Source organism: Ursus maritimus, unplaced genomic scaffold (assembly GCF_017311325.1).
Source record: "Ursus maritimus isolate PB19 unplaced genomic scaffold, ASM1731132v1 scaffold_35, whole genome shotgun sequence".
Taxonomy (NCBI): Eukaryota; Metazoa; Chordata; class Mammalia; order Carnivora; family Ursidae; genus Ursus; species Ursus maritimus.
The window spans coordinates 1884255-1907634 of NW_024426119.1; the positions used below are offsets into that span (position 1 = coordinate 1884255).

Here is a 23380-nt window from a genome sequence, read left to right on the forward strand (position 1 = left end):
CATGCCTCCGCCTCCACCTTCTCAGCAGCCCTGGAGCCGCGACCGTCCCACCCTCACTTCCAGCCCAGGCTCAAATGGCAGCGCCAAACAGCGCTCAGCGCTCTGATTGGCCCGCTTCTCTTTTCAAAATCAGGACCTCAGAGAGTGGCCAGGAGCTGCCTGTCTAGTGAGATGAGGCAAAGTGGGAGCTCGCGAAGGGCGTGGTGGGCAAAAAACTAAGCATTACGAAAAAACAAAAAAGTTAAGTTCCACTTGCTTCTTCATAGCCATATTTTTGAAGGAAAATACTTCTCAGAGCGTATTTTAATACACCTGGCCTGCGACTGGGACGATACCTTCGGGGAAATGTAATAGACACCCCATTCTCATTTTTTTCAGCACTTGGCTGAGGCGGAAGGCCCCCTAACGGGGAAACCGGTTCTACGGAACCCGAGGTGAGACAACCTGAGTCAGGGTTCGCAAACGCTCATTTGCAGGAGACTTGGACTCAATTTAAATACAGGCCATAGAGCGAACATTTACGTCACTCCGCCTCGCGCCCCCGTGAACTCGGTGAGAGGAGCGACAGAACGTCACCTGCCTTATCCACGGTTGGAGCCCTTTCGCCTAGCAGTATTTGCCAAATGAACAAATTTAAGTAGGGAACGTTTTCTTAGAATCATTTTGCCCCGTTTGGAGTTCAGTCCGTAGGTATTCTACCTGTCCGAGTCTAAAGAAGGTTCTCTGAAGAAACGGGAACAAAATGGAAGTGAAGCATTTTGCTGTATTGTAACGACTATTCATTGAGCGCCTGCTATGCAATATGGTGTAGGATGAAGAGCAAAACCAGACAGTTTAGGGGAGGAGAATATTAAACAATTATATTAATGGGGGTATAATTATCAACGGAGAGAAGCATAGTAAAGCGGGGAATACTATTATATGATACAGTATAAAAAAGATCCTTGATGCGCGGAGGGTCATGAAGAATCAGTAGAAATTGGTAAAAAGTGAAAGTGGGATGGTGGAGGGGGACCAGCATTCAGGAGACAAAAGCACTGCAGAAAAGCCATCGATTTTAACAGGAGCCAGTGCATCAGAAGCTAAAGTGAACCCACTCCTACTCGTTTCTTTTTGCTTCAGATATAACTATTAAAAATTGCTTATGTTGTCTTTCGCCTCCTCCCTCCCCCAAACTTCACATTGTTTTGGATTTTAGATGTCTCAGATTTCCTTTTCTTAAAGACCTGCCCCTGCTCTTGAACATTAACTGCCTTTTATTTTGTTTCTTTTGTCTTCTTCCTTTTAAGATGAAATTATTGTTTCTTAATGATATTAACATAATTACTTATTTGCCTTATCCATGTATACATATATACACACATACATATAAAACAACGATAACAATATTGCTAAATAAGACTGCTGAGTGAAGTTTAAGTCTGTGTGTTTCTTTTTGTCTTCATGTTGTGTCCCATGAGGGATGTACTAACAAAGTACCATGTTTTAAATGAACTGGACATAATTCTTCTCTTTGGTTATGTGTAGATGTTTATTCAACCAGGCCTCTATGGGTAGATAATGGGATATTTCCAGTCTTCTGCTATTACAAAAAGTTCCCCGTGAATATACACTATGCTTCTGCTAATGGCTCATTGGCGTAGAGTCCTACAAATGGGATTGCCTTGTGAAAGAAAATGTTATATTGTTTTATGTTGCCAAATTCACCTTCATAGAAGTTGTGTGATTTTGTATTCACACTTGCAATGTATGAGAGTTCCTGTTTCCCCATAGCCTCTCCAACAGAGTGGACTTTTGGTAATTTGATAGGTGGCAAATGGTATCTCATTACAGTTTTGCATTTATCTTTTTATAAGTGAGGTGAAGCATCTTTTCAAATGACACATGCATACAGTGAAGTATGATGAGTCTTAAGGAATGTGGGAGATACACAGCTATGAAATGAAGTGGAGGAAGCCAAGGCCCAAAAGAAGGTGTAGGTATGCTACTTTGGGGGGGGCGGGCGGGGTTAGAAATACACAAGTGGACACTTGTTTGTTTTTTCAAAGTATACATAATGGGTAAACCAAAATCTAATAAAAATGGTAACCAGTAGAAGGAAAACAAGGCCTATTTTCTATCGGATGATCTCTAAAAAATTTTAGAAACATTTTACATATTAGCCCAATGTGAAATACGTTGAACTCTTTTAATGCCTTTATTGGACTTTTTGCTTTGCATTTTTGTTTGTTTAAATTGTAATCAATCTCTTCCCTTAATGCTCTAGATTCTGAGTCGTAGGTAAAAATGTTTACCCCACTCTCAGGTTATAAAGGATTTCACTCATTTTTTAGTACTGGTATGGTTTTCTTTCTTTTTTTAAAAAAATTCGTATCTCTGATCCATTTGGGATTTAGCCAGTGTAGAATAAAGAATAGAATTTTCTCTTTTTCCATATGGCTATCCAACCATATAAATTTTTGTTTTATCTCACTTCAGCAAACTCCCACACCTGCCTCCAAAAGTAGCAAAACACTACTACTGAAAGCCCCATAGAGTACAGATGGTCCCCAACTTAATGATTGTTCAACTTAAATTTTTTTATTTTATGAAAGGCATATGCATTTGATAGAAATCATTCTTCGAATTTAGAATTTTGATCTTTCCTGGGGCTAGCAATATGCTGTGAGATATTCTCTCATGATGCTGGGCAGTGGCAGCCAGCTGCAGCTCCCAGTCAGCCATGCCATGATGAGAGGAAGCAACCCATACGCTTACTACCATTCTGGACTTCTACAACCATTCTGTTTTTCACTTTTGGTACAATATTCAATAAATTACATGAGATATTCAACACTTTATTGTAAAATAGGCTTTATGTTTGATGATTTTGCCCCACTGTAGGCTACCGTAAGTGCTCTGAGCATGTTTAAGGTGGGCTAGGCTAAGCTATGGTGTTTGGTGGGTTAGGTGTATTAAATGTATTTTTGACTTAATGTTTTCAACTTATGAGTTTATTGTGATGTAACCTCATTTAAGTTGAGGAAAATCTGTACATTGACTGGGTCAAGGGATATCATCTTTAGTGAAACATTAGACTTTGCTTTTAGTTAGTGTCACCATATTGGCACATGCCACTTTCTTTATCTAGTACCTCACTTAGACCTCTTTTCTGTAAAATTCTCTTAACCTGCCTCCCTGAAACTTCTTCCGAATCCTTGCTTCGAAAAAGGTGACTGGTGTAGCTTCTCAAATCAGATCCAGAGCTCTTCTCTGTAAAGCCAAAATGATTGTCCCTGAAATCACTGCCTCTGAGGCCTGGCACACTGCACAGGCACGTGACTCATTTATTAATAAAACAGAACCATTTGAGGAAACATCTGTCTTAAATTTGGACTTGACCTAGGTGGAAAATAATATAATGATTTCCTCAGGTCACTGGAGCACTTACCAGAATGATGGGCACTGTGGTGCTTCACCTAGATCCCCTCTAGAGCTGAGGTCCTTGCTCCCCCAATTGCAAGAGTGTTAGCCCCTGACTGCTCATAGCCCAACTCTGAAGTGATTGACAAAATATGTCAAACATAGAATAATAGCCTTCTAAGACCATACAAGTGTTCTGGAGCAAGAAATAGGAATGCTTTTTTATTTTTTTTGAGCTATAGGAAAAATAAGATGGAAAAGGATAATGATAGATAAACTAAAATGACTAAATAAAAACTGTTAAGTATATAAAGCCTTAGGAAGTTTTTGTCTTTTACGAAGCTAAATAATGGGCAGTTTATAGTGCTTTCCATCACAGTATAGACTTGATTAGATAAATTATTGTGTACCAGTTACCTGGGTCATATATATTTACTGATTTAGAAGATATTCAGGATATAATTTGAGAAAAAGCAAGTCACAAAATAGTATATATAATATGACTGTTGTTCTTTATACGTGTGTATGCAAAGAAAAATGGAAAGATAGTAACGGTGATTATTTCTCAGTGGTATCATTGCAGTGACTTTTGCATCCTTCTTCGTGCTTTTCTGCTATTATCATCTGAATTTTTTAATAATGAGTATATTATATGATGTTGAATTCTGTCCCCACAAAAGATATATTGAGGTCCCAACCCTCAGCTTCTCAAAACGTGACCTTATTGTCATATGTACTTAGTTAAGATGAGACCGTACTAGAATAGTGTGGATCCTTAATTCAACCTAAGTAGTGTCCTCCTAAGAAGAGGAGACACAGCCATGGGAGGTGAGAATGCCATGTGATGGTAGAGAAAGAGATTGAAGTGTTGTGTCTAGGAACCACCAAAGATTGGGGTCCTTGGGTGGCTCCGTCAGTTAAGCCTCTGCCTTCGGCTTGGGTCATGATCCCAGGGTCCTGGGATCAAGTCCTGCATTGGGCTCAGCGGGGAGTCTGCTTCTCCCTCTGTCCCTCCCCCCTGATTGTGCTCTCTCTCTCTCTCTCTCAAAACAAATTTAAAAAATTAAAAAAAAAAAGTCTCAGCCCTCAGGGAATTCTGACAGCTGGATGAAATGCTAAAAGGTAAGAGAAAGTCTTTACACTGTGTGTGGAACTCTTCTCCAGCATCTTTCAGATGTGATTCTTCCTCCCCCTGCTTCTCAGAACAGAGGCTCTCTCTGCTGAACTTCACTTCCAAATGCTTACTATAAGAGAAAAGGATCGCCTTCCCATTTCCCTGCTAGATTCACAGGGCTGGTGTGAGATCCTCCCAGATCCCACCCTGGCAAGTTTCCCTTGAAGAGTTTAGTGTATTTTTCTATTTATCTTGTGCACCTCTTAAGGAGGTCAATAATGCTGTAAACAGAGGAGAGCTCCTGGCTCAGTCAAGCAAAGTACAAACTATTGAAAAGGTCATGGCGGTAAAGTATATCATCACTATAATGCACAGAATACATGAGGCATTAAAATCCTAATGCCTAGACTTTTGGTTAGAATTTATGGATGAAAAGAATGAACTACCTCAGTACATTTTTATGGCCGAAATTAAAACGGGTGGATTCACTTAACCCCTGCCAGCAGCCTGAAATTCTTGGAACTGCCTTCTGTGTGCACAGAATTCTGTATGGAACTTGATGTTTTGGGGAGTGGTTATTGCTTTGGAGCCTTCCCTGAAGAGAAAGGAGAGAAAGCAAGATGGGTGGTAATAGAACCAGCTGGTGAGACATCGTCACACATTTGAGACCAGGCCGATGGTGAAGGGAGTGCTGATGGTTTCTCAAGGATATTGGGCACCCGACCCCCCGGGTCCATGCTGTTGACTGGCTCAAATGCATGACATGTCCTTCCATCGGCCATGCAGCGGGGACAGCTCTCCACAGATTCTATCCCTGTGCACCACACCAAGCAGAAGTGCTTGTTAACTAAAGAGAGTGGCTTCACAGCCCAGGAAGAGTGGACAGAGAGAAACATGAAGCTACATGGGTATTTCACATCCAGAAGAGATGTGAAATTCCTTACTACCGGAAGGAATTCTGGATGAAGCAGCGAGCGGGGTCTGATTTGGAAATACTTCTAGGAAATGTTTTCTATGAAAAATTACCTAGGAAAGAGCTAATTGAGCTGCACAACCCTATCACCGAAGTTATCAGGTGTTAGTGTGTAACCTTTTGAAACGCATGGATTATTCTGCCATGTGAGAGGCACATCAAGGGAAGAGGCAGAGGGAACCAGCATTTATTATACACAACACGCCAGACATTAATCCTCACAGCAGCCCTAGGGAGGTAGGTATTAGCCCTATCTTACAGATGAGAAAGCTGAGGCTGAGAGAGGTTAAGAAAATTGTACAAGACCCTAAGCTGTTAATTGGCAGAGCTGAGATTCCAATCTGGATCTGCCTGGTTCCAAAATCCATGCCCAGTGTAACACACACACACACACACACAACTGATAGCGACAACTTCCCTGTGGGGGACACTGGCAACCTTGGGAGCAGCCGTGATTCAAAAGCCACCACCTTTTGAGTGGCAACTGAAAACCTTTCTTTCTAAACAGGTCTCTTTCACTGATCTCTGTAATTTCTAGTGAGTGGCTGGTTACTTTAGTTCTGGTTTTCTTTTAAAATGCGAATTATCCAAAGAGATGAGACACTTCCTGTGAATAAATCTTTCAGATACTTTATTTTCTTTCCTTTTTTTTTTTTTTTTAGAGAAGGAGCGGGGAGGGGCATAGGGAGAGGGGGAGTGAGAGAGAATCTTAAGCAGGCGCCACGCTCCACATAGAGCCCAAGGGGGGCTCAGCCTCACGACCCTGAGATCATGACCTGAGCCAAAATCAAGAGTTGGATACTTAATTGACTGAGCCACCCAGGTGCCCCCAGATACTTTATTTTCTAAAGGGCAATCTTGATAGCATCAGACCATGGGTCACCTGGAGAGGAGACAGAGGGCTTTATAGAGGAAATGGCGAAAAGGGAACAGTTGGAGGTATCAAATACATGAATCTATTTCAAAATTTTATCTGAGGCTGTCTTCAGTGATCCTTTTTGCTTTTTAGGAAGAGTAAGTTCTATATTTTAGAATGTACATACCTATTTCATGGTACCGTTGTAAGACAAGGGACATGTGTATGTAAGAAAGCTTTGTAATGTAAATGAACCAATATAAAGAAGGTGTGGCGTGGTGCTGGTTTAATTTGTGAATGAGTTCATTTTTTGTGGCCAAATTCACTCTTCCCTATCCACGTGGCTCCATTCTCTTGACCATTCATCAAATATAAGTGGGAAAAAAATATCTGGACACTAGAAACCTATTACATAGACCAAATTATATAGACCAGATTTGTTGCAGAAAATAAGGTCTAATATTGCAAACTGAAATAATTGCCTTCTAGGAAAAGAGTAAATCCTTTTTTGTGTATGTGATTTTCAACAGCATTTTCTCCTATATTAAAAAGTGTTTCTATCAATCTTTTAAAAAGTGCTATATTAGAATTTACCAGCAGAGGGGAGTAAAGGAACACAAAACACCTTTCAGTTTAGGTAAATTTCTGTGCATAAAGAGGGTCGAAAAGTTGGCAAATCCATGCCTTTATATTAGCCAGTGGATCCATGTGAACACATTAAATTTTATGAACATCTCAGTCCATAATGGAGGCAAACAAACAGATCTGTAGGTCATAAAGGCATTGACCTTTTTGACTGGAAGGTGTAAGAGATGAGAAGAAGGGACCATTTTAGTGCATTTTTATGGCCAAGTTTGCCAAGTATGAAGTTTTACTTTCCAAGTCTCTTGAAACTATGGTGAAATCAATTGTACTATACTCAAATTAAACTTTTTCTTAATTTTGCATGCCGATTTTTGAGTATTCATTTAGAAGGAAATTCTAGTGAGATGCATTTTTTATTTTTTTCTTAAAAAAATTTTTTTTTTAAGATTTTATTTATTTATTTGACAGAGACAGCCAGCAAGAGAGGGAACACAAGCAGGGGGAGTGGGAGAGGAAGAAGCAGGCTCCCAGCGGAGGAGCCCGATGTGGAGCTCCATCCCGGAACGCTGGGATCATGCCCTGAGCCGAAGGCAGACGCTTAACGACTGCGCCACCCAGGCGCCCCTAGTGAGATGCATTTTTTAAAACAACTCTATATCCTGGTGGATGGATATATGACTTGCACAAACTGTATCTCAGACATACGCAGCCTCTACTTAGATGAAGAGTGGATGTGGGAACACGATCTGATGCCAGCTCAGAATTCACCAGAAGTACATGCACACACACAACCTTTGAGAAGCCAGTTACCTCTGGATGAACGCTGGTTAATGTTCCAAAACCTCTTTCCCTATATCTTGAAAGAAGGTGACTTTGAGGATTAGAATTATGAATCCTTACCTAGAGGGAATAGATTGCACAGTCATTGTCAGTAACTTGAAATACCTGGTGAGGGATTCCTGCACTGGCATGAATTAGAGACAAAAAGATATTGAAGAGGTCACTGCGATCAAGTTGGGGAGACAGATGAGAGTCTATTTTGCAATGAGATATCTCTTGTAGGAAACAGAAGGCCAACCACCAATAAATGAGGATCCCAATATCTAACCAAGGTATTATTCACCAAGTTTCTCCTTCCTTTTCATTCATTCCATAGTTCCTCTCGAGCAGTGTTAAAAGATAAACTGAGGGGCGCCTGGGTGGCTTAGCAGGGTCTGCCTTCGGCTCAGGGCGTGATCCCGGCGTTATGGGATCGAGCCCCACATCAGGCTTCTCCGCTATGAGCCTGCTTCTTCCTCCCCCACTCCCCCTGCTTGTGTTCCCTCTCTCGCTGGCTGTCTCTATCTCTGTCGAATAAATAAATAAAAAATCTTAAAAAAAAAAAAAAAGATAAACTGAGACGTGTTTAAAAAATGTAAGAGTTTATTTGAACAACAGTCTATTGGAATCCTGCAATGCCAAACTGGGAGTGGTTGGGTGTGCTCCACGGACAGGAGCTCAGGGAGAGACTTTTAATAAAGAAAAGGTGAAAACAGAGAAGGAGATTGTTGATTGGCTATGGCTTAAAGCCTAGTTGGCTCTTTGTAATTGGTGGTCCTTGGGTTTTGATTTTGTAAACCTGAGGAATTTACAGGCTTGGATTTTGGTTTACTTACATAGGCTGCTGAGACGTGAGAGCCACTTCAGTCCAGGGGTCTCCTTGTTTAATTAATTTAACAGCAGTAACCAGAGTTTTGTGCTCTCACGGAGAGTTCCAGTCTGGTAGGCCAGAGAAGGAAATTGTCAGCTTTAGAGTTCACTCCATGAAATGTCCACTCATCAATTTCATCTTCACTGGCTTTGTATAGGATCTAGGAGTCACACCATTCTCTTTGTTTTAATGAATAGACTGTATACATTGTTATTTACCTGGTTTAGCAGGTTTGAAGGTCTTCTGTTCATATATGATGTTTTCCAGTCCCAGCACATCAAGTGTTGACGGAAAGACTTAATATATCATCCATGGTTCCACCATGGTTCCAGAATGTGTTGTCATTTGCTAAGGTAGGCTGGATTTGTTCCTGGTCTTGGCGAGGGTTTTAGAGCTCAGCACACCAGGCAATCAAGGAATTCTGGGACTGCTGGGGAAGGATGAAAAAATGGAACGTTAGCTGGGCTTCAAAGATAAGGAAAGAATATGAGCATTAAAAGGGAAGTAGAAAGGCAATCCAGGTAGGGGAAAGTGCTTAGTAAGAACACAGTTCTATACTAGACAGTACCTGGTGAATTATAAGAAATGATGGGTAATGGCAGGATTCAAGTAGTGAAGATCCCTTAGTCCAGAGTTGAAGGGATGCCCTACCAGAAAATATGGAGAAATGAAAGGGCACTGTTTGGAGTCTAACACATGCACATGGGAGCGACTCCAGTTGGTTTCTCTCTCTCCCTAAATTAATAAATGTAGATGTATTGAATGGCTAAGGATAATAACGGTTTCACAGTTTGGGAAGTAAATGAGAATATGTATGTGTCTCCCAGGCTCCAATGGGTACCTAACCAATATTAACTTCCTTTCCATTCCCCAGTCATCAAAATCCATCCTAGAAATACTATTCTCCAAGAAAATGGCAGTTGGTAAGCATTAAATGTTATAAATCTCTGAATGTTACACAAAGCACATTATCATCAAGAATTTTAATAATAAATATAAACATAAATAATAAATATTGTATTTCTCTATCACCCTCTTGTGCTCTGTGCTCAAGAAAATAGTCCCTTGAAGCTCATAAAAAATGTTCACAGTTAAATTCTATCAATAATTCTTTAAGGCAAATCTTTTCTATTTTTCTCTAGCAACAGATGCAATGCAAATGTACAATGGATGGGAATGTTTCTAAATGAAATCACTTTAACAACTCAAGCATTTCCCCGGCTTCTGTTCTGGAATGCACATAGGTACTATTTTTGCATTGTGGGCTAAATGCCTTAAAATGAATTTCACTGTTAAGGAAACAATTATCCCTTGCACTTGATGGCAAATTCTCCCTTTCATAAAGACCACCAAATTTATGGGGGAGAAGGGGAGAACAAAATGAAGTAGGGAGTTACGTTTGCACTTAGAGTAAGGTTATTTTGTGTGTCAGGCCATTTTGGTAGATAATGTTAGATGGTGACATGGTCGCTTAGCAACCCTGTCATGGACGAACTCAGGATTCCTGTTTTACTGGGAAATCATAAGGAGCAATACCTAGGGGCATCCATCTATTGTTTTTGGTGATTTTTTACAAAAGATTTCATTGGAGTTCAATGACTAAGATAGGATTAGAAATTTAGATGGCAGGATTTGTATTTATGTTGTTGTTTTAATAATGGAGAAAGACGTTGAGCAATTTTCAGTCTTGGCTCTCCTGACCTTTTTGCATGTCTCTTTCATCCTGTAAATGCCGGGCTTCCCTGAGTTTTATCCTCAGTCTTCTCCTCCTATGCTGTGTGGTCTGCTGAATGATGTCATCCCCTCCCGTAGGTGACTTCCCCTCTGTGGTGACTTCCAAATCTTGGGTGTTCCGGCTCAGACCTCACTCTGGAGCTCCAGGCTGATTTCCAGTTACCACTGTAAGTATCTCTCTATATCTTCTTGTCCTCCTTGCCATCAGTCTTGTGATTTCCACCTCTCCTCCCACCCACCCATCTCACTTCCCTGATCATGGAATTAACACCTTCTTCTAGAACATGGCATACCAATCCTTCATATTTTGCTCTTAACTACATGTTAGCATCAACTCTACTATTTGCTCTGTCACACTCCTTTGTGCCTTTGTCACACTCCACTGCACATCCTATGACCTGACCAACTCCATGAGAAACATCCTGTGGTTTCCTAAGCTTGAATGTTCTTCCATCCCTTTGTACCTTCACACATGCAAACCCCTGGGCCTCCCCGTTCTCCTTCTCTGCTTTAAGAGCTTCATGCTTGAAGAATCAGCTCAACCATCACCTCCTTGGGCTTCTCTCCCCAGACAGTACTTAAGTACTCCCTCCTTAGTGCTCTGTCACATTTTACCTGAATGTATTTTGATACTTGTCATTCTCGTATGTGATGTAAATATAATATATTGATTGTGTATTTACAGGTCTGTCCTTGATGAAACTGTTAGCTCTCTAATGGCATGCAAGTTTTTTCAAAAAGTCCTTATGTCCCCTTATCCCTAGCACAGTGTAGGGGCTAAACAAAGACTGAGTGAATGAATGAACAAACATAAATTATTTCAAGAGTGAACATTAGAGGACAGGGAAACAGACCCTAATAGAAGTTGTCTAGCCTGTTAGTTAAAAATCAGTAAGATTTGGGGTGCCTGGGTGGCTCAGTCGGTTGAGTATCTGAGTCTTGATTTTGGCTCAGGTCATTATCTCAGCGTCATGGGATTGATCCCCACATCAAGCTCTGCACTCAGCACAGAGTCTGCTTGGGATCTCTCTCTCTCTCTCTCTCTCTCTCTGCCCTCCCCCCCACCAAGTAAATAAATAAATAAAATCTTAAAAAAAAAAAAGAAAAATCAATAAGATTCACACCCATTAGGACAGTTATCAGAAAAACAGGAACTAACAAGTGTTGGTGAGAATATGGAGAAATCGAAACCCTCGTGCACTACCTGTGGGACCTCGAAAAGGCTCAACCAGTATGGAAAACAGTATGGTGTTTTTTTTAAAAAAATTAAAAATACAGCTACCAGCAATCCCACTTCTGGGTACATACCCAAAAAGATTGAAAGCAGGGTCTCGAAGAGATATCTGCACAGGCCGTATTCATAGCAGCACTGTTCACATAGTCAAGGAGTGAAAGCAATGCAAATGTCCATCAACAGATGAATGAATAAAGAAAACATGACCTATCCATACAATGGAATATTATCCAGCCTTCAACAAAGGAAGGAAATCCTGTCATGCTACAACATGGATGAAATTTGAGGACATTATGGTAAGTGGAAGAAGCCAAAAACAAAACAATAAATATGGTATTATTCCACTCATATGATACATGTAAAGTAGTCAAATTCTTAGAAACAGAAAGAAGAGGGGCACCTGCGTGACTCAGTTGGTTAAGCATCTACCTTCAGCTCAGGTCATGATCCCAGTGTCCTGGGATTGAGTCCCACACCTCTGCCTGCCACTCCCCCTGCTTGTGCTCTCTTTCTCTCTCTCTCTGATAAATAAATAAAATCTTAAAGAAGGAAGGAAGGAAGGAAGGAAGGAAGAGAGAGAGAGAAAGAAAAAGAAGAAAGAAAGAAAGAAAGAAAGAAAGAAAGAAAGAAAGAAAGAAAGAAAGAAAGAGAAAGAAGAATGGTGATTACCAGGAGTTAAGAAAAAGAGAAAAGGGGGAGCTGTTTAATGGATATAGAGTTTCAGTTCTGCAAGATGAAAAGGTTCTGGAGATCAGTGCAAATATACTTAACACTGCTAATCTGTACACTTAAAAATAGTTAACATGGTAAATTTTATGTTGTGTGTTCTTGCCACAATAAAAAAAATCAGTAAAAGCACAATACACAATATACTTGACATGGAATAGATGCTGTCTGGAGGCCAAGGGCTTGATAGGAAGACTAAACATTTATGACTTCTGCTTTTAATAGGTCATATCAGGCTGAATGTATTTATATTATTTACCTTGAATGCTTTTCTTCGCAAAAAATTCTATAATACAAATAGCATAATATTTGAATATAATAACAACACATGACAATGTGAATTGGCTTGGACGGATTATAATATGGTATGAATAACCAAAAAATTCCATTTCCTTTCTCAGGAAAGGTGCTCTACCCTTTCACCATCTCCATTATGCTTGAGTTTTGAGTACCACATAGTGATAGAGTTCAACATTAACAGACCTGGCAGTAGTTCTCTTGGAGCTTATAGCCTGAATGCTATGACCCAATGCAGACAATTACCTAGAAAGCTTAGCTGACCAAAGGGTGCACAAGAAAATATACACACATGCCCGTGAGCATGCACGCTCGCACAGACACACACCCCACTTGTTGAAGCTCATGACGCATTCATGAGTCAGGTTCTAGAATAACTAAGTAATGTTGAGAAAATACATATTTCCCTGACAGCTTAGCGTATGTTGAGACAATGTTTCTAAAGAAGAAGGTAAAGCAGGAACTCCCAAACGTCTCTGCCGAGCTTCATTAACTTAAAAAGGTTGACATGAAACCCACAAAGAGCAGTCACCAGTCATCCAAAAAGTGGACCTCCCTTTGAGCACAGGTTTTGGTCTTTAATGATCCTTTAACAGCAGGAAACATCTCACACATTCCCTTTAGGGTTTCAGAAATTTCCTTTTTCTGAACCTATACATTTTTTATCTCTCCCATGGAAAACATAAACACCAGGGGTACAATGGAATTCAGGATTCTTAAATGTTCCCTACTCTAATGTGGCTCATTTTCCATCATTGAACCTCTGGGATTACTTCAATTTAAAAAAAAGCCAGTTAGCCGCCGAAATTGAAGCAGTTGATTCAAACTGGCGAAACTGACAAGGAGGGGACCTGTGAAAATTGCCACGTGCCTAGGGTGCAAGAGAAAATCCCTGATATAATACTCCTTTCCTCTATATCTGCAGCTTGGGGACGTAGCTCGAACGCCAGGCCTGGCTTCTCATCCCTTCCAAATCTGCAGGAAGTGCTTCTCCGCTAGTCTGAGCCCTGCCATTTCTGAATTGCCTGGGAGCTATAGAAAAACATCATTAACTCAATCTGTGTTAACCTGAAAAGCTGAAAATAAAAATAGCATCTAGGAGGCCACTTCCCCGGATTCCTGTTATTTCATATAAAGATTGTATTTTTCTTTGAGCTGCCGTTGCTTGCTGACCATTTCCTCATTCGAGCTGCTTCTTTATTTGTCCAGCTTTATTGAGACATCATTGACATTGTGTAAGGTGTGAAGACTGTGATGATTTGATGCATGTCTATCTGTAGAATGTTTACCAACACGAAGGTTAGTTAACACTTCTATCACCTCACATAATTACGTGTGTGTGTGTGTGTGTGTGTGTGGTAAGAACACTTAGGAACTACTCTCTTTACAGCTGCTCTTTTCAAATTTCATTTTGAATCTAGCTCTGCCTGTCAGCAAGTTTACTTGGAAGAAGGGGAAATGTCCTTCTTTGCTCTGTGCAGAAGCAGGAAATGGAGGGGAGCCGCTCTATTATACTGTGAGATCGCCTCCCCAGGCCCACATGTATTTATGCAGATGGCACTACATAACAGTGAATTCCTTTAAAGAGTAGGCTTAAGGGGAGAAATCACAAAAGCTGAAATCCTTTAGAAACTCTTTGAAAGAATATGGAGGCATTGATGTGAGGCAGCAGAGTGTTTCCAGGCTGATGGCCTGTGTGGTGCAAAGACCTGTAACAATGTGCGAAATCTTGCTTTTTATTTGCTTGCTTGCTTCTTTGTGGGGTTTTTTTTGGCGTGAGTCTGACACGGAGCCACTGACATTTGACTCCTTTTCTCCCTCAGCAAATCATCCTGGGAAACGATTGCTTGGTCTTCTGATTCCAGCTGAAAGAGATTTCTTGTAGATAGGCACGGTACCCCAATTTTACCTGTAAATGGTGACCATGTAACTTCTCACAAAAAAACAAGACACATTTCCGAGTCAAAGTGGTCAGTCAGAAGAATTAAGGGACAGTAATTGATCTACAGCTGGTGAAAACCAGGACGGCTGGGCACTAACTCACCACTAGGCCCCTGGGTATCGGCGGTAATCTAGATCAGGGATCGGCGCACTTCAGTGTCTCGGGGGTTCCCTCCAAAGACCCTGCAAACAAGGGAGAAACTGCAAAACCATTGGGCAATTCTATTTCTGGTTCCCACTGTCGCCTCGGAAAGAAGTCTCTCATTTTGCTCGTCCGAATACGTAGGAGCAATTGTCTATGACTGTCTGCGTGAGTGCGGTAGGGCCGCCATCACAAAGTACCACAGACGGGGTGGCTTAAACAGTAGAGATGTATTTTCTCACAGTTCTCCAGGCTGGATGTCCGAGATCAAGGTGTCAGCAGTCTGAGTCTCCTCTGGGTCTTCTCTCCTTGTTCTGAGGTAACCGCCTTCTCATGCGTCCTCACAGGGTCATTCCTCTGTGCGTGTGCAACCCTAGTGTCTGTGTCCTAAGGACACCAGTCAGACTGGATTAGAGCCCACCATAAAGTCCTCATTTTAATCTATTTACCTCTTTAAAGGCCTTCTCTCCAGAAACAGTCACATTCTGAGGCCCTAGGGTTTAGGGCTTCAACATATGCATTTTGGGGAGAGACAGTTCAGTCCATAATACTGCTGCTTCCCCAGCCAGCTCTCCGTCCTGTGAGGACACAGCAAGAACGCAGACATTCATGAGCCAAGAACTGGACTCACCAGACACTTCTACTGCCAGGACCTTGATCTTGGGCTTCGGAGCCTCCAGACTGTGAGAAATAAATGTTAGTGGGTATTTTTACGATATTTGTGTTATAGTAGCCCGAACTCACTAAGACAAGATCTGATCATTTTGCAAGTTGCAAAGAGGTGGATTTACAGAGAAAATCTGGATGAGGTGCACACGGGGTTGTGTCAGAACGGAGCCATGTGCTGAGCTATAATAAAATATGAACTGGGAGGCTGAAATCACTTCAAAATACTACAGTCAAATTGCTTGGATGTCAAATGCTTACTGAAGTTAGAAAGGCTGTCTGTTTTCATTACAGCCTCGAACGAGGGAGCCCCATGCCAGCCTTCCAGGCTGATGCCTTGATGCCAGCCAGTGGATCAGCTCTCATTCTCCTCAGGGGGTGGCAGCTGGGGAGCTCCTGGTGACATTTCATTTTCTGTGAGAGTGTCAACATGGTTTCCTCTGATACAGAAAAGTGATCTACAGGGATCAGAAATTTGAAAAGAAGTAGTGCAAAAAGTATTATTTAGCTTTCATTGTTAATAGCATTTATGGGCTGCAAATAATTAAACCATGAAGTCATCACAACTGGAGGAACTTTGATAGGTTCCAAATTCATCTAGAAAGATCTTTAAGAAGGACTGTGCCAAACCATGACTGAGGAAGGATGGGGGAACACTTATGATGAGAGCTTTTGGCCTAAATGGCCCAAATGGATTTGATTGGTGGGTCAGGTGTGTGTTTTTCAACACCAAGCAATTTTCCAATTGTCAGTAGACACTGACTGGGTGTCCTGTAATTTAATTCAAGTCTGACCCTACGTACCTGGAGTGTCAGACGCCACAGGTTAAGAGCTTGGTCTCGCAAGACTGCCCTCACTTCAAATGCCCTTCGCAAGGCCCGGTTGCTATCAGTGCTTCTTACTCTTACCGGTTTATTATAAAGGATATTATAAAAGATACAGCAAACAGCCAAATGAAGAGGTACAGAGAGTACAGAGCTCTGGAGGGCCCCCAAGTGCAGGGATTTCTAGAATCCCAGGGAACTGGGGTGTTTCACCCTCCCATGTGTGGGTGTATTCACCAACATGGAAGCCCACCAACTCTTGCTGTTCATGGGACTTTGTAGGGCTTCATCTATAGCCACTCCCTTCCCCTTCCCAGAGGTAGGTGGGTGAGGCCGAGAGTTCTAGCCCCAGCAATCACTGGCTCTTTCTGGTGACCAGCCCTATCCGGAGGTTACCAGGGGCCCCACTCCAAGTCACCTCGTTAGCATAAACTCAGGTGGGCTCAAAAGGGGCTCCTTATAAATGACAACAGACACTCCTATGGCTGGGGAAATCCCAAGAGCTTTAGGGTATTTGTGCCAGGAACCAGGGACAAAGACCAAATATATTTCTCCTTATGCCACAGTGGGGAAAGAAGGGCACATAGTTTTTCATTCAATTGTGTTTTGAGACAAAATAAAAATAAACGGAAAACCTTTCTTTCAAATAGGTAAGCAAAGGCATTGACGTTTGTGTCACGGGCTGAAAAAAAAATGTCCGCAATACACACTTGCTTGGAGAGGTAGATATGAAAGGTACAGAAATGAGGTATGCACAAAGGGAATGATCTGGAAATCTCCATTTTGAGGAGAGATCCAAATGTGCCTTTGAGCTGAAAAGATACAGATTCAGAGTGAGCAAGATGGAGTCAGAGCCTGAAGGAGAACACAGGCCGACCAAGGAAATGGGCCAAAGTTCGACACCGGTGAGTCTAAACAAATTGATTAAGGTAAGCATCTGAGGGCCAGGGAGCTCAAGGAATGGGCAGGGAGCAGACACATCCAGGGACAATTTCCCAAACCTCAGCGCAGAAGGACAGGTTCCACATGGCCAGTTTAACGTTGTCTGATCGCTGATCAAAGTAGCTGCCTTTTTCTCAATTCTCAATCCCCCCCCCAGCAGGATTCAGCTTCTGTGTCCTCAGTGACTCTCTGTTGCCCAAGTGCGATTTATTCCGCCTAAAGGTCCTCACCCTACTTACCCACCTGGAACGCTCATTCCTCCAGACTCAGTGCAGAAGGTACTTTCTGAGTAAAGCCTTCGCGCACACACACCACGCCACCACCACCACCACCTAGATAAACATACCACACACATACGCGCACCACACATACGTATACTCGCACATACCACGCACTCCCACACCAACCACACACGCGTGCGCCCCCCGACATACACACCCCAAAGTTGAGGATCTTTTACTCGCAACATGCAATTTTAAACAATAATTTCCTTATAATAAGAAATTAGAACATTTCAGGTGGTGTGCATTTCTTTTTCTTTTTTTTTAAAGATTTATTTTTAAGTGATCGCCACACCCAACATGGGGCTTGCACTCACGACCCTGAGGTTAAGATGCTGAGATCAAGAATGGCATGCTTCACTGACTGAGCCAGCCTGGCGCCCCTCATGTGGAGTGAATTTCAAAGTGGGTTATCAACCACCGCTGAATCCAACCCCACCCTCCCAGCCCCACTGACCTTAGAACTGAAATAATTTTGGGACCCCAAGTCAATGTCAGTTCAAAATCTGTTATTGGTGGGTAGAAGGAAGTCACAACTACTGACAGCTTGTGATTTAATAAAAAAAAGATTTGCTTTCCATTTTCTTTGTTCAAGTAAAAAGAGAAAAATCTCTGGCATCTGAACAAGCTTATCAACTGGAAAGGCCATTATCTCCTTTTGCTATCAGAGAAGAGGCACTTGGCCTTAGCTTCTCTTCACCTTAGCTCTTTACCCTGAAGATTTGTTATTTCCAACATGACACCAAGTATCTCCTTAGCAACCATCTCAAATAGGGTCAGCTTTATCTCTTTCCTTATGAAGATTACTTCTTTTTTTAAAAAAAGAAGAAAGCATTCCTTTTATAGTTATAAACCCAAGCCTAACAGAACATGATTTTTAAAGCAAACGAAAGTAAAACGTAATTTTACAACAGTAGCCCCTCTAATCGGAAGTCTAATTATGCCATAGAGGGTAAAACAGGTCTAAGAACGAAGGCATCTATGAGGTAGCTAGGAAATGACCAAAAAGCCGGCAATGAGGTAGAGTAGACAATGAAAGAAAAGCAAGAGGCCTTCGCACCTGGTCCTTGAATGATCTAGAAAGCTGAGCCTTATCATAAATGGGGGATTTTAGTGTTTCTGCTGGAAGAAAAATGAAGATATTACATCCATTACTGCGTTTTGGGTCACCCTGAATGCAAGCTCCTTCCAAGGGCTGGTGTTATGCACCCTAAGGGGCAGAACAAGGTTTTACAGCTGCGGGATTGGAGAAGGGCTGGGGTGTTCCGTCTTCCAGTCCATTACCACACATCATCTGTGGCTTTTGGGTAATTGAGCAAATAATGCCCTTGACAGCCATTCTCCCTCTTCAACGCCAAGGCAAGGTAATTAATTAAGGCCAGAAGGGGATTGTTAACGGCTGTTAATGAACCACAGTTGAGGGAATCACCTAGGAGAGCACTCTCAGAGTCTATAAAAGTACATGAACAAGAGTACTTCGGGTATCGAATGTTCCCAGGCCCTCCCGTCACCCTTCATCATGGAAGGGCACATTAAAGATGGAATGACTGGGGGATTTCCAGGACACAGCCCTGCCTGATTACGCTCGTATAACTTGGAGTGGCTATTTATTCCCGAACCCCATCACTGCCAGAGAAACTTTTCTAGGACACACGCCTGATATGGAGCACACACTATAATATGATGACCTGGGCAGCTGTTTAGCCAGTATTCGTTCAACCCTGTGTGATGTAGTTTGAGTGTCCCACAAACGTCCTGAAAGGGGATGTGAGGGACCCTCTGCCCCGAAGAAGTCATTATCTCAATGGGGCCACACCAGGGACACAAGAAACAAGTGGAGACCAATGTGACCTGATAATACATAATTGTGAAAACGAGGAAAGGAAGCCTCCCTTACAATGGAGTGGGGAAGCGCTGAAGGGAGAGTGCTCACGCTCATAGCACTCCTCTCAGCCTCCATAACCAGCAGGAAGAAGGGAGAGAATTCTTATCTTGACAAGGGGGACACTTTTCACACAGGAATTTTATTTCCTGCTTTTAAAGGAAAAGAAGGCAGGGCCCCTGGCTAGCTATCTCCGTCAGTAGAACATGAGACTCTCATTCTCGGGGTCGTGAGTTGGAGCCCCACGTTGGGTGTACGGATTACGTAAATAAATAAAAATATATTTTAGAAAAAGAAAGTAACATTGCACTAAGCCTCACTTGTAGCCAATGAGAAGCCACCCCAACTTCAAACTTGTCCTCTAAAAAAACTTCCGTTCAGGGCGCCTGCGTGGCTCAGTCAGTGAAACATCTGCCTTCAGCTCAGGTCATGATCCTGGGACTCCATCCATCAAGCTCCCTGCTCAGTGAGGAGCCTGCTTCTCCCTCTCCCCTCACCCTGTCCTCGTTCTCTCTCTCTCTCAAATAAATAAAATTAAAAAATTTTAGTTCAAAACAATCCTCTCCAATTTCCTCCTAAAACTTAATAAAAGCTGACCTCCCCTTTGTCTCCTCAGACTTGCATAGAGTTTACCATTAGTTTGCATGTCCTCTATCACAATTCCTCAACTCTTCTGGAATGGACACAGTTGCTGGTAAAAAAACTGGCTGTTTTGTTTTTAGTTGACATACTTGCTAAACTGCATGGCATAGACCCTACATACTAAAGAAGTTTAGAGAAAGTGAGAGACAGCTGTGTGGGCGGGCTGAGCAGAGTGGGTTGAGGAGAAGAGGTGGAATCAGAATTGGCAGAGAAGAGCAGGGGGCAGTAAGGAGAAAAGCAGGGGGGGATGACCTGCCGAAGAGTGCTGTCTCCCTAGAAAAGAATTTCATGCCAACGTCTACAGAATAATCCTTCCTTCTTCATTGTCCTTTTCCCCTTCTCCTTTTTCTGAAGTGTAAGAGACGATTCGAGACTACCAAGTCTTGCTAAACCTCCCCCCAACACACACACACACACACACACACACACACACACACACACCAGAAGGTAGACAGAGTGGCTCACACCACACACAGTTCTTTGGTGACAGAACATGGAACTAGACTCAGACAAGAAATTAGATCATGTAATTGTGAGTCTGGCGTCTTTCTTACTAGAACAGGAGGTTAGCTAGGTAGTGGGAGGACAGATGACGAAAGATCTGAGTATTGGGCAGGGAAGTTCAGGCAGACGACGCTATACTCAAGGAGCCTCTGCGGGGAAGTCTGAAGTGTTGGGAATGACTATTTTCATAACGCTTAAGATTCATTCACAGATTCCTATGTGTCGGGCTCTACTAAGGATCTCTCATGGATATTCTTACCTAAGGCTCACAACTCTCTCTGGGGTGCTAATAAAATGTATTCCCATTTACCGATGAACGGATAGGCTTAGAGAAATTAGCTATCTTGCCCAAGCCAAGTAAGGGTAGGACCAACTAAGAGCTGAATGCCTGAGGATTCTGCTTTATTGCTTCTCCTGTAAGTCTAGCTTATGGTCTTTATACCTCTTCTGCTCAAATACCCCTAAAATAGTGATTCTCAACTGGGGCTGGTTTTGCCCTCCGGGGACATTTGGCAATCTCTGAAGACAATTTTGGCTGTCACAACTGGGAGGATGAATGCTACTGGTATTATTGGGAAGAGAACAGGGATGCTGTGACATGCAGAGTGCAGCCTGTCACAGCAAAGACTTATCCAGCCCCAAATGCCAACGGTGCCACGGCGGAGAAGCCTTGCCCTAAAGGAATCTTGAAAACCGATGATCCCTTCATGCACATTTAGGAGTGCAGGTAAATGTTTCATCATAAGTTTAAACAGTAGCAAAGGATGTAATGTATATCATTAACACTGATATTTAAAAATTAAAGTCCTATCGTTCTTTTAAATGCATCCAGTACTATTTGAACATTGTATCAAGGTGATATCTAACATCATCCTTTTCAAGAGATACATGAACAAAGTATATTTCCATTCCACTTCCTCTGAGGAATATTATTCCAATGTCATATAGTTTATACTTGTAAATCTGCTAATTACACCACCATTTTCTCTACAACAATGACAACAATATGCATATCCATTTCTATATATCTGTATATAGATATATAGAAAAATTTAAAAATATTTCCTGTGACCCCAAGGTTCTAAGTCTGTAGCTCCCGAACTATGCAGGTGTTTCAGAGGCTTTTTGGTGAAGTGGGTACTACAGGGTGTCTTAAATTTTCAAGGGTACTACAGTATGAACCACCAGTTTGCAAGTCATTCACGGCTTCCGTATTAGATCGAACTATATTCCTTGGATGATGTCATTATTTTTGCAAAGCTGGTGTCTTGGCAGTTGCCGTGATCACAAAGCAGTCAGCACAAAAGTCAGCTTGGAAGAGGAAATGAGGGTGGTGGGGCCGAATCTGATTCCCAGGATTGAGAAGTTGCGCAGCATGCCATGGGGGCACACATCACTAGTAACTGTGGTTATTTAAGACTGAAACAAGGGGTGCCTGGGTGGCGCAGGCGATAAGCATCTGCCTTCAGCTCAGGGCATGATCCCGGTGTTATGGGATCAAGCCCCACATCAGGCTCCTCCACTAGGAGCCTGCTTCTTCCTCTCCCACTCCCCCTGCTTGTGTTCCCTCTCTCACTGGCTGTCTGTCAAATAAAGAAAAAAAATAAAATCTTTAAAAAAAAAAAAAAGACTGAAACAAAAATATTATGTTTTCTTTCACTTTGTTTTGTTTTTGTCTTTTTTTCCCAAATGACTGTAACCGAGGTACAGGGACGCAGGAGCACCTGACCCTAGGGGTCCCAAACAGACCAGGTTTGGCCATTCACCGATGACAAAACCCAAAGGCAGAGAGAGGTGTGCTGGTGAAACAAGAAAGAAATCTATTCCAGTGAGGCCAATGCCAGGACACAGCAGACTAGGGTCCCAAAGACTGTCTCCAAGTGCTGAAAATACCTCTAGGTTTATGTACGGCAATTGTGGGGTGAAGGTGGGTGGGAACCTATAGTAAAGGTCAGGGGGATCATTGTCTTGGGGTCAATCCCACGGGGTCATGCTGGCTCCGGGCAGTTCCTATTGCTTGAGGGGGTAATTTTCGTTCCCATCGTGGGATGCTTTGCCCGCAGGGTCTTTTGCCTGAGTTAAGAGATAAGGAGGAAAGAGGAACTTAATTAGAAAGTTTGAGATCCACATGGAGGGAGTGGAAGTCCTCTTTCATGGCTACTATGTTGTTAGAATATACATAGTAAGTTGTTTGAATCTAAGCATTTACTAGAATGAATGGATAGGTTTTTCTTTTGGTTTGGGGACACAGTGGAAATTTATGGATTCATTAAGGGTGCTATGAAAGAGAGTTTGGGAACCTCTGTGTGTTGTGAAACTGTCTTCTGGGTTGACATATTAGCTATTAGTATGTAATATATCAATTGATATATTAGCTATTAGTATGTAGTATATCAATTGACATATTAGACTATTAGTATGTAATATATCAAAATAATATTATTAATTCTGATAATTGTTAAAGATAAAAAGTAAAACATTTTGGAAATGCATCTCTAGTGAATGTCCCTCTCCCCCCATTAATTATATACCTGTGGATGAACAGTTTTATGTATCCATGGATGAATATTACAAATGAATGTAAAATTATATTCCTATTGTTGACCTTAAAAATAAAAGAGCGAGCTATTTTACCAGTGAGATGGATTTATTCGGGAATAGCAGAAGAATTGTAATGCAAGACACTCAAGGAGAGGAGCTTTATAGAGCTCCTTTGTAGAGAAAAAAAAAAACTTGGGAGAGGCTGAGGCCAGAGTTCAGATGGTGATGGTTTCCTATAGGCTGGGTTGTGATATTTTCTTATTGGTTAAGCTTGTTGCAGGTACTTTTCTTCCTACTGGGTCTGCCATTGACAAGGAGTGCAGGGGTGTGAGGGCTCCCCCTCCTGGCCACCCCACTATATATATATATAATTTTTTTTTTTTTTTTTTTTTTTGGGGGGAGGG

At 42.0% G+C, this 23380-nt stretch overlaps 2 long non-coding RNA genes across 3 annotated transcripts; both read left to right on the forward strand.

Moving 5' to 3' along the window:
• Nucleotides 1-395: 395 nt before the first annotated feature.
• LOC103673495 lies at nt 396-11807 on the forward strand. Of its 2 annotated transcripts, none has more exons than XR_005831916.1 (4): nt 396-590; nt 9763-9864; nt 10433-10521; nt 11772-11807. It is a non-coding gene; the product is annotated as an uncharacterized LOC103673495 (long non-coding RNA). The 2 variants fall into 2 exon arrangements; XR_571420.2 differs by lacking the exon at nt 11772-11807 and adding an exon at nt 11040-11291 and having other exon boundaries at nt 398-590.
• Nucleotides 11808-11844: 37 nt separating this feature from the next.
• Nucleotides 11845-13713, forward strand: LOC121100233. The gene is made up of 2 exons (XR_005831989.1): nt 11845-11884; nt 13537-13713. It is a non-coding gene; the product is annotated as an uncharacterized LOC121100233 (long non-coding RNA).
• The last annotated feature ends 9667 nt before the right edge of the window (nt 13714-23380 follow it).